Raw genomic sequence first — 16,808 nt, forward strand, 5'->3', positions numbered from 1 at the left:
TTACAAAATCTAGATTCTAGCTAAGGTCATAGTTTATGTCAAACCCTAATTGCTTGGAATCATATGTCCTCATCTTAATTCTAATTCTTGATTAATAAGACTTTTCCAACAGAAACTCTTTCAGACTTAGTTTATCTATCCTGGCCAGGAACTTTGTTTATCAAGAACAATTTAGATAATCATAAGACTTTATCCTACTTAGGGTAATTGATTCCATCTTGATTAAACACCTATCTCTATATATAACTAGTCGGAGCCAACACACACCCATATACCTATACCTAGTACAAGTATGTAAGTGATATCAAACTCAAATCACCTATGCATAAGATAATCATATCATCTCAGGTTAAGGGACCATGTACACTATTATGATTTAGATGACAATATTTTGACAAGAGTTAACTCCATGTATATGTCATCTATGCATTACTAGTTCAGTTTACTTATCTTATAAGTGCTTACTATGTTTGTCCTAATATCATAATATTAGATGGTATAAGACTCACCATTCCACTTTCATTAGTATCTCATACTAATCCATGGAAACAAATAGTGGTGACAGTTTATCCAGTTAAATCATGTCTAATTAGGTATTCTCGACTGTGAACCAAAATTTATAGTACATGTGTTAGATCGTTCCATCACACATATTCTTAATATCTTATGAATGGAACATCCAATAAGCTACTAATGGACTTTTCAATTAAATATAAACCTTTCAAATTAAAAAAAAAAGAGGAAATTTACAATTAATTGGAAATTAATATTTTCAAGATGCAAATTATAAGTTATACTGTAGGACGTACTACTAAATCGAAGATATAAAATTCTCTTACCCAAACGCCTTGCACATCATGTGAGCTTATTATCTATGCATGCCATTCACTTCCTTTATCATATCTTTACATTTGGAACTAGAGGGCCAGCCATGAACTACCAGCACAGCAAATTAATAATGCAACATATTTGTTAGTTCAAATATACATTTATATAAATTAACCCATGGGTGCAATCATAACTAATAAAATGTATCATGATGCATGAATGCATGTGTATGCATAAAGAAACATTTTTTAAAAGAGTACAGTGGGTATTACTCAATTAAACTTGCTGGACTTTACTACCTCACCTACAATTAAACAATCCTTAGACTTATTGACTTTAGGTCTTTTATGTCTCATCTTCATCTTTATAAGAAAAGGGATTTGGAGGTTCTCAACTATGGATTTAAATATATTAAATTAGATTTGGGATTCTCAGAGCATATGTTCGGCGGCCGAAGTTGCCATTCCCATGTTTCAACTACCGAAAATTCATGTTTTGGCTGTTGGACTTAGGGTTTCCTAAAATGCATCCATGGTCCAAAAGTTAGGGTTTAAACCCTTAAATCCCAAAATCAAATCCTGTTATGGAATGTTAACTTTGTATATTTATTTATATCCCTAACTTATAGCATAGCAGATATGTATTAGCTTAATTATAGGATTACTTTCCTTCTTAGTTAGGATCACAATTGTATAAATATATTGTAATCCTTCTTTGAGAAATATGAGAAAATATTTTCACAACATGGTATCATGGCCATTATGAAGGAAATTCTTGTTTCTTTTTTTGTTTCTCTCTCTTTTCTATTTTTCTTTACGTTTTTTACTACTAGAGACTTGGTTCAACCCCAAGGGTGACCATCTTATCTCACCACCCACCCCAAATGCTAGTTGGGTCACTAGCGACCAACTTTCCAAAGGTCCAGTCACCAGTGGAGCCGTGCATGAGCCGCACACATAGACAGAAGGATTAACGTAGTTTCACTTGCTAGTACATCAGAGCGCGTGTGCTGTCCAGTCACCATCCATTTCTTTTTCAAGCACTTCCGATGGCCTCTTCTTGGATAAGGATAAGTTACTTGGTGTGTAGCTCCTTGATTCTTGTGCCTTTTGTGGTTTGGAGGTTTAAAACGGTATTATTTCTACTATTTTTTAATAACCCCAGTGTGTTTTCTTGTTTCTAAGTCATCTCGTATTTGTTTTCATATTGCTTTCTGTGATTTGGTGTGCATCTTGGTAGTTTTGAAGAAATTTTGGGTAATTTGCTCCTTGATAAATTTAATGTGTTAAGTTTCTTAAAATGATAGATACTAAGAATGTAGTTACTGATGTGTTTCCTGTGATGACCAAAATCACAGAGCACAAACATAATGGTTCCAATTATTTAGAGTGGAGCAAGACCATTCGTATTTATTTGCAAAGTATTAATAAGGATGATCACCTTACCAAACATCCTCCTAATGATGATACAAAGCAGACTTGGATGAGGAAAGATGCTCGGTTGTCGGTTGTTCCTACAAATTCAAAATTCCATTAGCAGTAAGGTAATTAGTTTAATTAATCACTGTGAGTTTGTTAAAGACATGATGGATTATTTAAAATTTTTGTACTCGAGCAAAGAAAATATTTCTCATACTTATGAAGTGTGCAAGGCATTCTATAGAGCAGAAAAGCAAGATAGGTCTCTTATGGCTTATTTTATGGATTTTAATTGAGTTTATAAGGAACTCAATGTATTGATTGCCATTTAATCCTAATGTGAGAATCTAGCAGCTCAAAGGGAGCAAATAGCTGTGATGAGTTTTTTTGCAAGTCTTCATCCAGAGTTGGAGACTGTCAAATCTCAAATTTTTTTTTTGTTCTAAAATTTCTTCTCTGTATGACACTTTCACTAGAGTAGTTCATACAGAATCTTCCCAACCTCCTCATTCTATTAACAGTGCTTTTTGGTCACAATGATAGTGGGAGGCAAGGGAACAGAGAGGAAACAGAAGAGGGTTCAATGGCAATAGGGGTAATTAGCGAAGTGGGAAAGTTGCCCATAACCATGACTTAGGGGCCATTGTGTACTATTATTGCCATGAGCCAAGGCATACAAAAACAACATGCCCATAGCTTTAGAATAAGAATAAGCGGATTCAAATGGCGAATATGGCAGCTAAGGAGTCTAACATAGCTCCTCCTTCTGAAAAAACTATTTTAGTTTCAACTGAAGAATATGCACAATTCTCTTAGTATCATGCATCACTAAAACCCATTAATTTACTAGCCACTGCTATTGTTGAATCAGGTAATTGCACTACATACCTTGTGTCATCTTATTCAAAGTGGGTCATTGATTTTAGGGCCACAGACCACATGACAAGTAACTCTAGTCTTTTGTCTCAATTTCAACCTTATTACTCATCTTCTTCAGTCACATTAGCTAATGGGTCCAAATCTTGTGTCATGGGTACTAGTGTAGCCAATATATCACCCTCAATCTCTATGTCTTTTGTTTTATGCTTACCTAAATTTGCTTTTAATTTACTCTATTTTAGTTAACATACTCCTAACCTTAATTATTGTGTCTTATTTTTTCCAGATAATTGTCTCTTTTAGGATCTTATGACAAAGCAGATTATTGGTAAAGGGTATAAGTCTAGGGGCCTATACATCATTGATAAGCAGGCATCGAGATCTCTTGTGTGCTCCAGTGCCTTAAGTCATCTCGAAGTTCATTGTTGGTTGGGCCATCCTTCCCTATCTATCATGAAGAAGCTATGTTCACAGTTTTAGTCTTTGTCAATTTTAAAGTATGAGTCATGTCAGTTTGCCAAACATCATTGTTTACCTACAGTGTCTCCAGTTGATAAACGGGATTCATTTCCTTTTGAGTTAGTTCATTCTGATGTATGGGGTCCATGTTTTGTCATTTCTAAAACTGGGCTCAAGTATTTTATTACCTTTATTGATGACTACTCTCGAGTTACTTGGTTACATTTAATGAAAAATCATTCAGAGTTATTTTTTTTCATCTTTTGTGCCTTCTGTGTTAAAATCAAAACACATTTTAATGCATTTGTTCATACCTTGTGAAGTGATAATGCAAAAGAACACCTTTCTAACAGTTTTTAGAATAATATGTCACAGAATGGTATTCTCCATCAGACCTCTTGTGCTGATACTCCTTCTCAAAATGAAGTTGCTGAAAGAAAGAATCGTCACCTTCTAGAGATAGATAGAGCACTTCTTTTCTAAATGGAGGTATTTAAACATTTTTAGGCTGATGCAGTCTCCATGACTTATTTTCTGATTAACCATATGCCATCATTTGTCCTTTATAGTGACATTCCTGACAATATGTTGTTTCCCTCTAAGTCTTTATTTCCCATTGAACCTCATATCTTTGGGTGCACTTGTTTTACTCGTGATGTTCGTCCGTAGGTTACTAAATTGGATCCCAAGTCTCTTAAATGTGTCTTTCTTGGGTACTCTCATCTTCAAAAGGGGTATCGGTGTTGTCGCAATGGGATTTTGCGGTCGCCCGGACGATCACTCACCGAAGTGGGAAAAGGTGAGGAGTCGCCACCTTAGTTTTGAGGGGAACTAAAGAAAACCATTTGAGAAGATAAATAAAGAATGAAACCACTTCAAGACAGAGATTCTAGGTTCGGGGTCCGTAAACGGGTGGGGAAGGTGTTAGGCACCCCACCTCGTCCCTTAATAAGGGTAGGTAGATTTAATTTTGCGTCCTTTATAAATTAATTAGAAGGGCTCGGATGGGGATGTTAGTCCTTTTGGTAAAAGGAATGTTTGATTTTTCACTGATTAGGATCACCCAGATACATAAGTAAATGAGACAACCTTAGTGAATTACTTTTGCATGTTAATTTTACTTGAAAAGGAATGTTTTATTTAAAATTTAATTTAGAAGATCGGATAAGAACTCTCCTCCGATCCTCTTTTAGATATTCATTAAAATTTTGGTTGGGGATCGGATAAGGACTCTCTTCCGATCCCTATTAAATATTTATTAGAGATTTTAATTTGGGATCGGATAAGAACTCTCCTCCGACCTCTTTTAAGTATTCATTAAAATTTTAAGCTGAGACCGGATAAGAACTCTCCTCCAATCTCTATTAAGCATTTATTAAAATTTTAAGCTGAGACCGGATAAGAACTCTCCTCCGATCTCTTTTAAATATTTATTAAAAATTTTGAATTGAGGTCGGATAAGAACTCTCCTCCGACCTCTTTTAAGTATTTATTAAAATTTTAAGCTGAGACCGGATAAGAACTCTCCTCCGATCTCTTTCGGATTAGCAGGAGCTGGAAGGGGCTTTGCCGATCTCAATTTCAATTTCGGCTACATGTCACAAGAACCTAAAACTAAGGTTTCTGGCATTCAAAAATGCTTGAGATAAGGTTTCTTGATACCCTATGACTAAATGGGTAATACTAAACTTGATTTACCGACCTTCCATGTAGTCATTTCACGCATACCTATTAATGTCCGATCATGCTCTAGTTTATTTTGGTTTTATTCCTCTTCATGGTATCTTGCGAATTCCGTTCACGTCGACCTAATAGTTTGGCTATTTTCTGACGTGTTATTCAAGCTTTCTCTTTTAAAAGAGGCCCTTAAGTTGCAGATACCTATATTTTGCTGACCACTTACACGCTACTAGGAGCTAAAAGCTCGTATTCGTAAATGACGAAAATTGTGAAATGATGGACCGATCACTAAAGAGATAATTCGAGTAACGTTCTTTGAGATTTTTGCTTAGAATAAACTTAAAGAAAACGTGCGTAAAGAGAACAAAGAAAGTCGAAAAGTAAACGCAAATACTTAATAAAACATAATATGAACTCTTACCGTGAGGAGCCAAATATATTGAAATAAGCGTGAGGTGGTAAATAGTGATGAAGATGGCGGATTGATCACCACTGAGAGTTGATGTCCGTGAAACCAAGAGATGCATTAGTTAAAAGGTAACCGGGTAAGAACCAGGTGGAAGGAAGTTGAGCTTGAACAGAGGAAAAGAAAGCAAAGATGACGAGGGTATGACCAGATAATTAACAACTGGAAATGTAGAGTTCAAAGATTCAAAATCTTTTCCAAGAAAACACTCGAAAACTAGTTTCAAAAGTCTTTTGATCACTACAAAACAATGAGTAACAAACTGAATGAAGTTTGAGTTGCTCCACGATAATAGCGACCTCTTGTCTATATTTTTTTGTCCGTCCTTGAACGCTTTTTCATGCAGGTATTTATAGGAATCGGTGCTCCCCATGAAGGGTCGGGATTTATTTTGAGGAGATGGAGGGTCAAGATTTTGAAGTACATGATCGGATGTTCAGAATTAAAGAGAATCAAAACGAATGGTGAGATCGCTTCTCGAATATTTGTCCTTTTCCTCTTTTAATCGACGGTCTTGAATCCTCTTGTCCGAACGATCCGAGGGCTAAGAGTGAAAATGGTATTGTCGTCTTCTCTTTTGATCCAAGGGTTCGGATTCATCCTTACAAGTGAGATCAACGGTGGAGATTGGGATGTCATGACATACCACGGCACTGTCGGCGATTCTTAGGCGTGCGGTGGAGATCTCGTCGCCACGCTTTAACTACCTCGGCTCGATCGGTTATTGGAATTTGTCTTATTCTTTTTGTCTTCCGATCCCTCCCTAGCTCCTATTCCGATCTCTCATGCGATCTCCTATCTCCGATCTCTTTTATCCCTTGATCGATGGATTCGGTCCAAGCATTAATTACATCTCGATTCTCAAGGCCCGTTTCCGCTCGACATTAAATGCCCATTTCCCCTATATATACCCGGAGACATTTTCTTCATCGACTTTCCTCTCTTCTTTTCTTACTTTCCTGTTCATTGCTCGGTGGAAGTTCGGCTATAATCGTGGCTTTGATCTTTTCCGATGAACTTCTTTACTTACCGACTGAAAATTTATGATCCCGGTGATCGCATGACCTTAACTTACGATGGTGAGAGAACTGGATTTGACCGATCTGTATTGCAGACCTCAGTTGTACCGATCTCGAGTCGCTCAACTGAGTTCATTCGGCTTCTCACCGCATTGGGTGTTCCGACAGCGGGTCGGTTTCGAGTGGTAACATCGGTGACGATGTCTCTCATCTTCATGGGAGTCATAATCACCCCATCTGAGCTGTACATCTGTCCGATGTCAATAGCCGGTCTCCTGATCGAACACATCTTTTGATTCAGCCACAAGACTAGGCTTTGACATAGGCCTTTTAGATAGGATGTTCCACCGGTCTCTAGAGATCGCCCAAATGATGTAATCCTGAAATGTAATCAGATCTCTAGAGATTGCCCAAATGATGTAGTTAGACCTTTATTGTAGTCCGATCCCTAGAGATCGCCCAAATGATGTATTTTATTTTCAATGCAATCCGATCTCTTAGAGATCACAGAAATGATGTGATCCAATGTTAGTGTAATCCGATCCCTAGAGATCGCCCAAATATTTGTAATCCGAACTTTTGAAAATAAAGACTTTATTTTGTCGGTTATCATCTTATTATTTTTGCATTGATTATTTTCCGATCCCTAATGTTATTATCCAATCTGATTCTTTACCTGAATGACACTTAGCTGATCCTTCATTCAAAATTTTTAACTTATTATGCCGATCTCTAATAAACCGATCTCAGAACATTCGGATATTTGAGAAAAGTGTCGCGAGTCCCACCAATCGATCTGCCTAGAACCTCGCGAGCATTAAATGCTCGGACTAGTATAAATAGGGGTGGGTGGGTTAGCCGCTTGTTCTCTCATTCCATTTTCAATCCCGATCACAACTTGAAGTTCTCTCATTTTCTCGGTCTCTCACGCCGATCGGACTCGGTAAGGACTTTGATCTTCTTTCTTGTTTAAGTTCTTTGTTTCTTTTAAAAATGAGCGGTGCAGAAGGTCGAGAGCGAGCCCTCCTTCCATTCAGTTCTCATGGTCATCATCGATGAAGAAGAAGCGATCGGGCCGTGCAACCTAAACCCCTAGGGTCTCTGCTCCAGTCGGTCGGGTCATACCATCAAGGCTTGCACCACCTTCAAGGAGAGAGACCCTTCCTATAGACGAGCTTCCATCGGTTCTTGAGAATCCGATCGCAATCGCTTGTTCAAGAATACAATATTTGTCCCGATTCATATGGTGATCAAGTGCCATGGCGATCTTCGTGTCGATCATTCTTTTGAAGAGGATGACATGGTCATGGTGTACGAAGAACGATTAAAGGCCGTCCGAGGTTCCCTCTAGCCGATTTCTATAAGGAGGTCCTAAAATTTCACGAATATCCATTGTTCAAATCCACCCCAACTCGTGGCGGATCTTGGTTGCTTTCCGAGGTCTATGCCGAGCTAAGGGAATCGGACCTACGGCTAAGGTGTTCGCCGAGCTACAGACTAACTCGCGAAAGGATGACGAACATTGGTTCTTTCAGCGAAGCCTCGTTGCGAACTCTTTTCCGATCTGCCCTCATCCCTTAAGAATTGGAAGAACGGTTCTTCATTCCGAGGAGTAAAGATCCGAGCTTTGAGGACTTTCCTTGTAGCTGGTGGTACCAGGGCCCCTACTAAGCACTTTACGAGTCAAGAGGAAAGCTTGATAGTGATGGAGTGAAAAGTCAGGCCACCACTCTAAAATATTCTGTCCAAATGCGGTGCTCGAATCGCACCATTGGACCATGCAATCGATCACCGGCCGAGATCGCGAACTTCCGCTCTCGACCTCGGCATTGGTATTTTCTATATCTCGGGACCTTAGCGATCTCACTAACCTCTTTTCGTGCAGGTATGGCGGGTGGTGAGGGTTCTAGGAAGCGGAAGAAGGAAAGAGATCTCCGGAAGGTAAAGGAGATGAAGCGTTGAACGTCTTCAAACACCCACGAACACGGGAGATACAAAGAGACCCGCCTCAACCTTCGGTCCGCCACCATTGAGGTCGGATCTCCTCCTAGATCGGAAGAGCCCCGCCTCTCTCGATTATTCCAAGCACGGAAGGAGCCTTCTCAATCTTACGGGAGGACCTCTTCTCGTGGCGCGATACTAATCGATCGCTTGAAGAATAACCGTTAGGAGAACTCCGATTTTGCCAAAGTCCCGGGATCTACCATCTTCTTTCAAGAGGATCGACAGGCTATCCTGAATGGTCTCGACGATATCTTGACTCGAACCATGAGCCTAAACGTGGAGTGTCTGGTGAACCAGACCATGATTCGAGAAAAGATTCAGCGTCTGGGTAAGGAGGTTGGGAAGAAAAATCAGGAATTGACTTCCCTCCGATCCCAACTCTCATCCGCTAGAGAATATATATCTCAAGTCGAGGGACGAAGTACCATGAAGACCGGTGGCGAAAGGTCTCGTGACTTGGTGAAAGTGAACGGGCTCTCGGAGAAATCCGCACTTCAGCCAACGGCCGCTCAGTCGCTCAACTTGTAGAGGAGCTTAACGCGAAGGATAAGGAGCTTCGGAGAAAGAAAGAGAGCTCAAGGAAAGGATGAAGAGATGGTGTCGGGAATAGCCGGAGCCTATGTGAATGCTCATAAGGATCTCTTGGCCGAACTTCAAAAGCGCTATCCTGAAGAGGACTTCTCTTGGATGGACGACCTGGCTCCCGGGGGCGATGGTGAAGATAGTGAGGAGGAGGGCGAGGACGAGAGAGAGCGGCAGAATGTAAATCAGTGAGGGTGATCCCGAATAACTTGTACAAATTATGAAATGAAATGGAATATCTCTTTTGTTCAATGAATGGATGTGATTGGAAAATCTTCGAATTTGCCTAAGTATTTGATTGTATGAGCATAGCGAAACATGAACTAAATTCCATTATTAATCTAAGTATAAAAGATCGGAAAGCACAATAAGCATGAGATCGGTGGGGGAGAAATGCTGAACGGGACTTGGTTAAAATTGAAAATTTTAACTTGAACACTTAAGATCGGAACCCTCGTTAAACCGAACCCAAACTTTAGCTCTTAATCTTCCGAAAAGGAGGTCGGCAATAAAACTGGTAGGAAAAGATCTAGTGCCAGTTCATTTTATTTATCAATAGAGATCAGGAATATACTTTTCAGGTCAGAAAATTCGACAACGGGTTTGAGAGGTCGGTAAATGATTTGAGAGATCGGCGAGGCTTAATGAATATGAGGACTCAGTATTAATTCAATTTTTGTGAGGAGAGATCGGAAATGTGACCGCCTAAAGAGGGATCGGAAACGAGATTAGCTGTTCAAAGAAGAATTTTTATTGATTCTAGGGATTGGCCAAAATATGGTGTCGACAGGTGTTTTTCTCCTACTCTCAATAAATATCTTGTGGCTATTGATGTTATATTTTTTGAATCTATCTCATTTTTTCCTCAATCATTTGTGTATGAGAGTCAAGGGGAGGAGGATGATCTCTTAATATATACTACGTCTAGTCCTCTCCCATCATCTGATCCTTGAGCCACAGTACCAGTTCAACCTAAACCACATTCTAGAACCTTTCCTAGGAGGATGGAAGAGATCCAAGACTTGGACTCAAATTCTCTATTGGTTTCTTCGTTGGGAGATCCAGTTCCTGCTTCTGGTCCTGATTCTGACCTTGATTTACCAATTACTCTTTGTAAAGGTAAACGCACATGTACTTATCTTATTTCATTTTTTGTTTCTTATAATAAGTTATCTTTTTGTTCTTGGTGTTTTATTACTTCTTTAGACTCTATCCATATTCCCAAAACTATTAGTAAGGCATCATCCCATCCCAGCTGGTATGATGCTATGAGAGAGGAGATGGAGGTTCTAGAGGCTAATGGTAACTGGTAAGAAGGTTACAAGTTATAAATGGGTGTTCACAGTGAAAGTGAATCCTGATGGATCTGTGGCTTGGTAAAAAGCTCATCTTATGGCAAAAGGATATGCTTAGACCAATGGAGTTTATTACTCTGATACTTTTTCACCTGTAGCCAAACTTATTTCTATTCGATTATTTATTTCTTTAGTAGCTATATATGATTGGCCCTAGCATCAGTTATATATCAAGAATGCTTTTCTTCATGGTGATCTTCAAGAGAGGTGTATATAGAACAACCACCTAAGTTTGTTACTCAAGAAAAGTCAGGCAAAGTTTGCAAGCTTTGTAAATGTCTTTATGGTTTGAAACACAGTCTTCGGGCTTGGTTTGGAAGATTTAGTAAGGTGGTACAGCAGTTTGGCATGTAAAAGAGCAATTCTGCTCATTTTGTATTTTTTAGGCATTTTGAAAGTGTTTTAATCTTGCTTGTGGTATATGTTGATGACATTGTCATTACTGGAAATGACTCTACTGGCATTTCATCACTTAAGTCATTTCTTTAAACTCAATTTCAAATAAAAGATTTGGGTTTGTTGAAATATTTTTTGGGCATTGAAGTTTCAAGATATAAGAAAGGCATCTTCTTATCTCAAAGGAAGTCTGTCCTTGATTTATTGGTAGAGACTAGAAAATTAGGTACTAAACCATGTGATGCACTAATGACTCCTAACATTCAGCTTACAGTAGGAGATGGTGAGCTATTTGATGATCCTGAGAGGTATAAGAGATTGGTTAAAAAGCTGGATTATCTGATAGTGACTTGTCCAGATATTGCTTACTCTATTAGTATTGTGAGTCAGTTTATGTCTTCTTCTAGTGTTACTCATTGGGAAGCTTTGGGACATATATTGTGCTATTTGAAAGGTGCTCTGGGTCATGTGATACACTTGAATTGTATAGATATTTTTAAGCACAATTGTATACTATCTCATAGCATTTAGGTAAGTAATCTCATGCATAGTAGTTGATTTCATTGGTTTTTGTAATTTCTATTGTCAAGCCCTTAATTCCATGTTTTCTGCATCATTTCAGGTGTTTGGGTGAAGTCCCAGAGTATAGGAGTGCAAAAGGGAAGCTTGGAGAGGTCAAAAAACTCAGAATTTTTGCTGATGCAAAGTACACGGGCCGTGTAAGCAAAGCCACAGACCCGTGTAACCTTCTGCCAAACGAAAGCCAGAGAGCCAATGGAGAAACATAAGTACACGGGTCGTGTAATTGGACCTGTGTAATCTGCAAGGACCGGTGTAAGTCTCTGCTGAGCACAAGCTTGAAGAACTTTTTGAGAACAAAAGTACACAGCCCGTGTAGCCAGCGCAGAGCCATGTAAGTCTCTACGCCAACATAAGACTCTGCAATTCTACTCCAGTAAGTTACACGGCCAGGGCCCGTGCAGTGACACACAGGCCGTATACCTCACGGCAGCTAGTTTTTAAACCTAAGTTCCCGCTCTTGTTTACACATTCAAATCAGACTCCTAAGGCTTTTTGGACTCAAAATGACCTAACCCTAGAACAGCTATTATTAATAAAAGCAGAAAACATCAAAACAAGGAGGAGGGATCCTTTAACAGCACTTTTTAGGAGTTTTAAAGAAACTCGCATTCTGCACTCTCTCCAGCCATCTTGAGGAGAAGAATATAAATATCAAGAGGAGTTTTCTAGCTGAAGTTCCACAAGATCAAAGCTGTAAACTCTTTTTGGTTCCTTCATTTTATCTCCTTAAATAGATTTTTATTATTTTATTTTTTTCTATATGATTTCTTTTTACTGTCTTTACCTTTTTATCATGATGTTTGCTGAACTCATAAGCGAGTAGTTTTCATATTCTAGAATTGGGAGAGTAATGCTTGTAATCATTGTTGTGGATAAACATTAAGTTTTGTGGATTTAAGATTTATTCCTTGATTTAATTTCTTGTGATCTTAATGCATACTATGTGCCGGTACCCACTTAGTTTTGATTATAGATATTAATTGAAGGACTGAAAGGTGAAGATTAATATTAGAAAATCAAGATCTTGAACCTAGGAATTCTAACCCAGACATAGGCTGATACCTTTGTGGAACTTCAAAATTGGTCAAAGACCTTAAAGGATTTTAATTAATTTGATCACCACAAAAGTCGGGTTTAAGTTAATTAGAATACACCCTAGGTGCCTTGGGAGAGGACTTAGAATACCTTAGGACTGATTTCCATCAAGGCAAACAATTCTAAATCCAGTAAATAAATAAGATAACATCCATAGTAAGATTCAAGTATGAAATCTTAATTTCGAAATTGTTCCAAAATAGATTGCTTCATTTTAAATTTATCATTTTAGTGTTTAAAATAGACAACTTTCATTCTCTCATTATTCGATAGCCTAAACAATCAAAATTATTGTGTAGATTGGTACTTACTAATCAAATTCCTCGTGAGAGCAATACTTTACTCATCACTTTATTACTTGTTAGCAATCCATGCACTTGTGGTGGTTATAAAACCAACAAACAAGTTTTTGGCGCCATTTCCAGGGAGTTTGGCTTTAGTAATATCGAGCGATAGGCAATTTAGCTAATTTAGGCAATTATCTTTATTATCTAATTTTATTTGATTTGTTTTATTTCTTTTCTTTTCTCTCAGGTACTCGATCTGGTACATGACCATAACAAGGCCAGAAGAAGAAATTTTGGACTGTGATTCGGAGATAGACAGAACTCTGAGAGCCATCAGGAGGGAAAGGAAACATCAAGAGCACAATCAAGAAGATCCTGAAATTCCAACCATGGCTGATAATAATAACAGACCAAGACTCTTGAGAGACTACGAAGCTCCATCTATCTAAGAATTTCAGCCCAGTGTCACTAGACCCACAGTGGAAGCCAACAACTTTGAATTAAAACTAGCATAACTTTAAATGATTCAACAAACCCAGTTTGTAGGTTCACCAATAGAAGATCCACATTATCACCTCCAGTGCTTTCTTACCCTTTGTGACACATTTAAGATGACTGGAGTGTCTGATCGAGCCATCAGACTCAGAGCATTCCCATTCTCCCTTTGAGATAGAGCAAGGAAGTGGTTACTTTCTCAATCAGCTGGAACGTTCACCACTTAGGAAAACCTCTCATAAGCTTTTCTAGCAAAGTATTTTCCACCTACAAAGACTGTAAGACTGAGACTTGAGCTCAACACCTTCAGACAAAAGGAAGGTGAATCACTCTATGACTCATGGAAAAGATATAAAGACCTACAGAAGGAATGTCCACACCACAGCATAGAGGATTGGCTATTAGTGCAAAATTTCTATAATGGGTTACTACCTTCTACAAGGAGCATAGTTGACTCAGCTGCAGAAGGTGACCTAATGGAGAAAACAGTGATACAAGCACTTGAACTTTTAGAGAGGATTGCATACCATAATTATGAGTGGTCAAATGAAAGAGGAAATGCAAGGAGAATAGTAAGGGTCCTGGAAGTAGACGCCCTAAGCATGATAAATGCCCAATTTGATCAAATCACAAGGAGGCTTGATAAAATGCAAGCCAATGCAGTAGGGATGAATAGTCAATATGAGGACAGTTATGGAGGAGGATATTCAAAATATAACAGCTTCAATGAACCCTCTACAGAAAGATGAACTATGTGAATAATGGAGGAAACTTCAACCAGAGGCAGCCCAACAATCCATATTCAAACACTTATAACCCTGGATGGAGGAACCACCCAAATTTCTCATGGTCCAATCAGTAGAACCAGCCAATAAATAAGCAACAGAGGTACAAACCACCAGCACCCCCCTAGATTTCAAAACAAAGGCCAAAACTTTGCACAGCCACCACCACCTCCTCAACCTCAGCAACCTAAATCGAAGATGACCATGGAATCCATGATGGAAGGGTTCCTAGTAGCTCAACAACAACAGAATGAATTAATTAAACAGCTGACTTCCAGAATGGACCAACTTATTACCCATAACAAGATGCTGGAGAATCAAATTGCTCAGCAAACAAGTTTTTCAAGTAAGGCTACTGGTAAACTACCTAGTCAACCAGAGATGAACCCAAGGAAGCATTGTAAGGCAGTTACATTGAGGAGTGGGAGAACTCTAGTATAATCAGAGAAAGAACTAACAGGTGAGACCTTAGAAAAATTTGAAAGCCAAGTAGAGAAAAAGGAAGGAGAAGCTAAGAAAGATCAGGAAGAGAAAGAAGGGGAAAAAAAGAAGTTACCAGAGCCATACCAGCCTCCCCTACCTTTTCTTCAGAGATTTCAGAAAGCCAAATTGGACAAGCAGTTTGGAAAGTTTTTAAAAGTTTTACAGAAACTTTATATCAACATCCCCTTCACTCAAGCACTCTCTCAGATGCCATCCTATGCCAAATTTCTTAAGGAAATTATGTCAAAGAAAAGAAAGCTGGAAGACTATGGGACAGTAGCTTTAACAGAGGAATGCAGTGCTATACTACAAAACAAATTGCCTCTAAAGTTGAAAGATCCAGGAAGCTTCTCCATACCCTGCCTCATTGGCAATAAGAAAATAGACAAGGCCCTCTGCGATCTTGGGGCAAGCGTGAGTTTAATACCTCTATCAATATGCAAAAAAGTGGAGATCGGAGAAGTGTAACGCCGCTAAGTTCGATAGTGCGTTCTACTATTCCGGTGACCAGTGTTGTCCGGACAACTAGGATGCCTAGAACTACACTTCGATAGGAGTGAGGAGACATAAAATAATAAAATACAAGAAAATAAAATACAAGAAAAACAATGAAAAAATAATAGCAATGAAATGTAACCAAGTTAAACGAGCCGAGAACCCTAGCGATGGGTGACCGCATCGGAAAGTCGCGGCATGGACCGTTGACTAGCCCTGGACCTCGAAGAACCCTAAAAAATATTTTTAGGACTTAAATAAATGTCTATTGAAGTGTAAATACCATTAGAAATATCAAAAAAAAATTAATTAATTAGTACAAAGAAAAGTGAGAAATCAAAAAATGGACAAAACCCGGTGTTACCAAAAAATCAGGAATGCAACCCGAACAGGGGCATTATGGTCATTTGACACCCCAAGTTGTCTTTTGACCTAAATGTCCATTAAAAATACATGATATTACACTTGGAAAATGTCATAAAAAATTAAATTGGTGGTACCTAATTCAATTAGCAAAAATTAGGAGCTTAATGTGGGAATATGGAAAGTTTAACATTTATTTATTATTAAACTATGTTAGTGGACCATTATACAACATATTATATCATAAGTGGACAGAAATATCCACAAACAATCTGCAATCCATCTTCTTCACTTGAAAAGTTCAATTAGCAGAATGAAACTCTCAAAACCTCTCCCATGGCCGGCCACCTTCAAGCCATTAAAACTCCATGATCAAGCCATCTTTTCCCACACTGGTCTTCATTAAAGTTTATCCTCACCTAGCAAGAAAGAGTTTGATAGTAATTTTAAGAAGTTTTGGTGAGGTTTTGAAGAATTTATAAAGTGGTAAGTTTGTGTTTTTTATTATTGTTTCATTAAAGTTTGTAAGGATGTTATGGGTACTTGAATTGTGGAGAGATTTTTGAGGTTTAATGTTTAAAGGGAGATGTGTATTTTTGGCAACCATGGAAACTCCTTAAGGACAGTTTATTCTTTCTTGTAAATGGTAGATTAAAGGGTTGATTAAATGTTTATGTGTGTAGGAATTAATTTGGGTGATGTATACTTAGTATATGTGAATGTATACTTGAATTTGGAAGCTTGGAAATTAATAGAGAGAGGTGTATGAATCGACAGCTTGATTTGGTGAACTATAAAAATGTTATTTCATGTTTGGTTTATGGAATATTAATGTTGAATTGTGGTACTTGGTATGGCAGGTTGTGTGTATGTATGATGGTGTGAGGTTGGACATGTAAATGAGCTAGGTTAGATGATTGAATTGTTGTAATTTGAGCTTGAAAAATTTTGTACTATATGGTACATATTGAGTGTGATTGTAAGCTGCCAAAATGACCAATAATATGTTGTGAATTGTGTTTAGGTTATGGTACAAACCAGAATTGGCATGAATGTGTAGTTTGGTAAGTGTTAAAAGTGTCCTTTGATGAGTAATGAACAAAATGCAATAGGGTAGTTTATGTTTTGGGCCTAGAA

This window comes from Hevea brasiliensis, chromosome 2 (assembly GCF_030052815.1).
Source record: "Hevea brasiliensis isolate MT/VB/25A 57/8 chromosome 2, ASM3005281v1, whole genome shotgun sequence".
Lineage (NCBI taxonomy): Eukaryota > Viridiplantae > Streptophyta > Magnoliopsida > Malpighiales > Euphorbiaceae > Hevea > Hevea brasiliensis.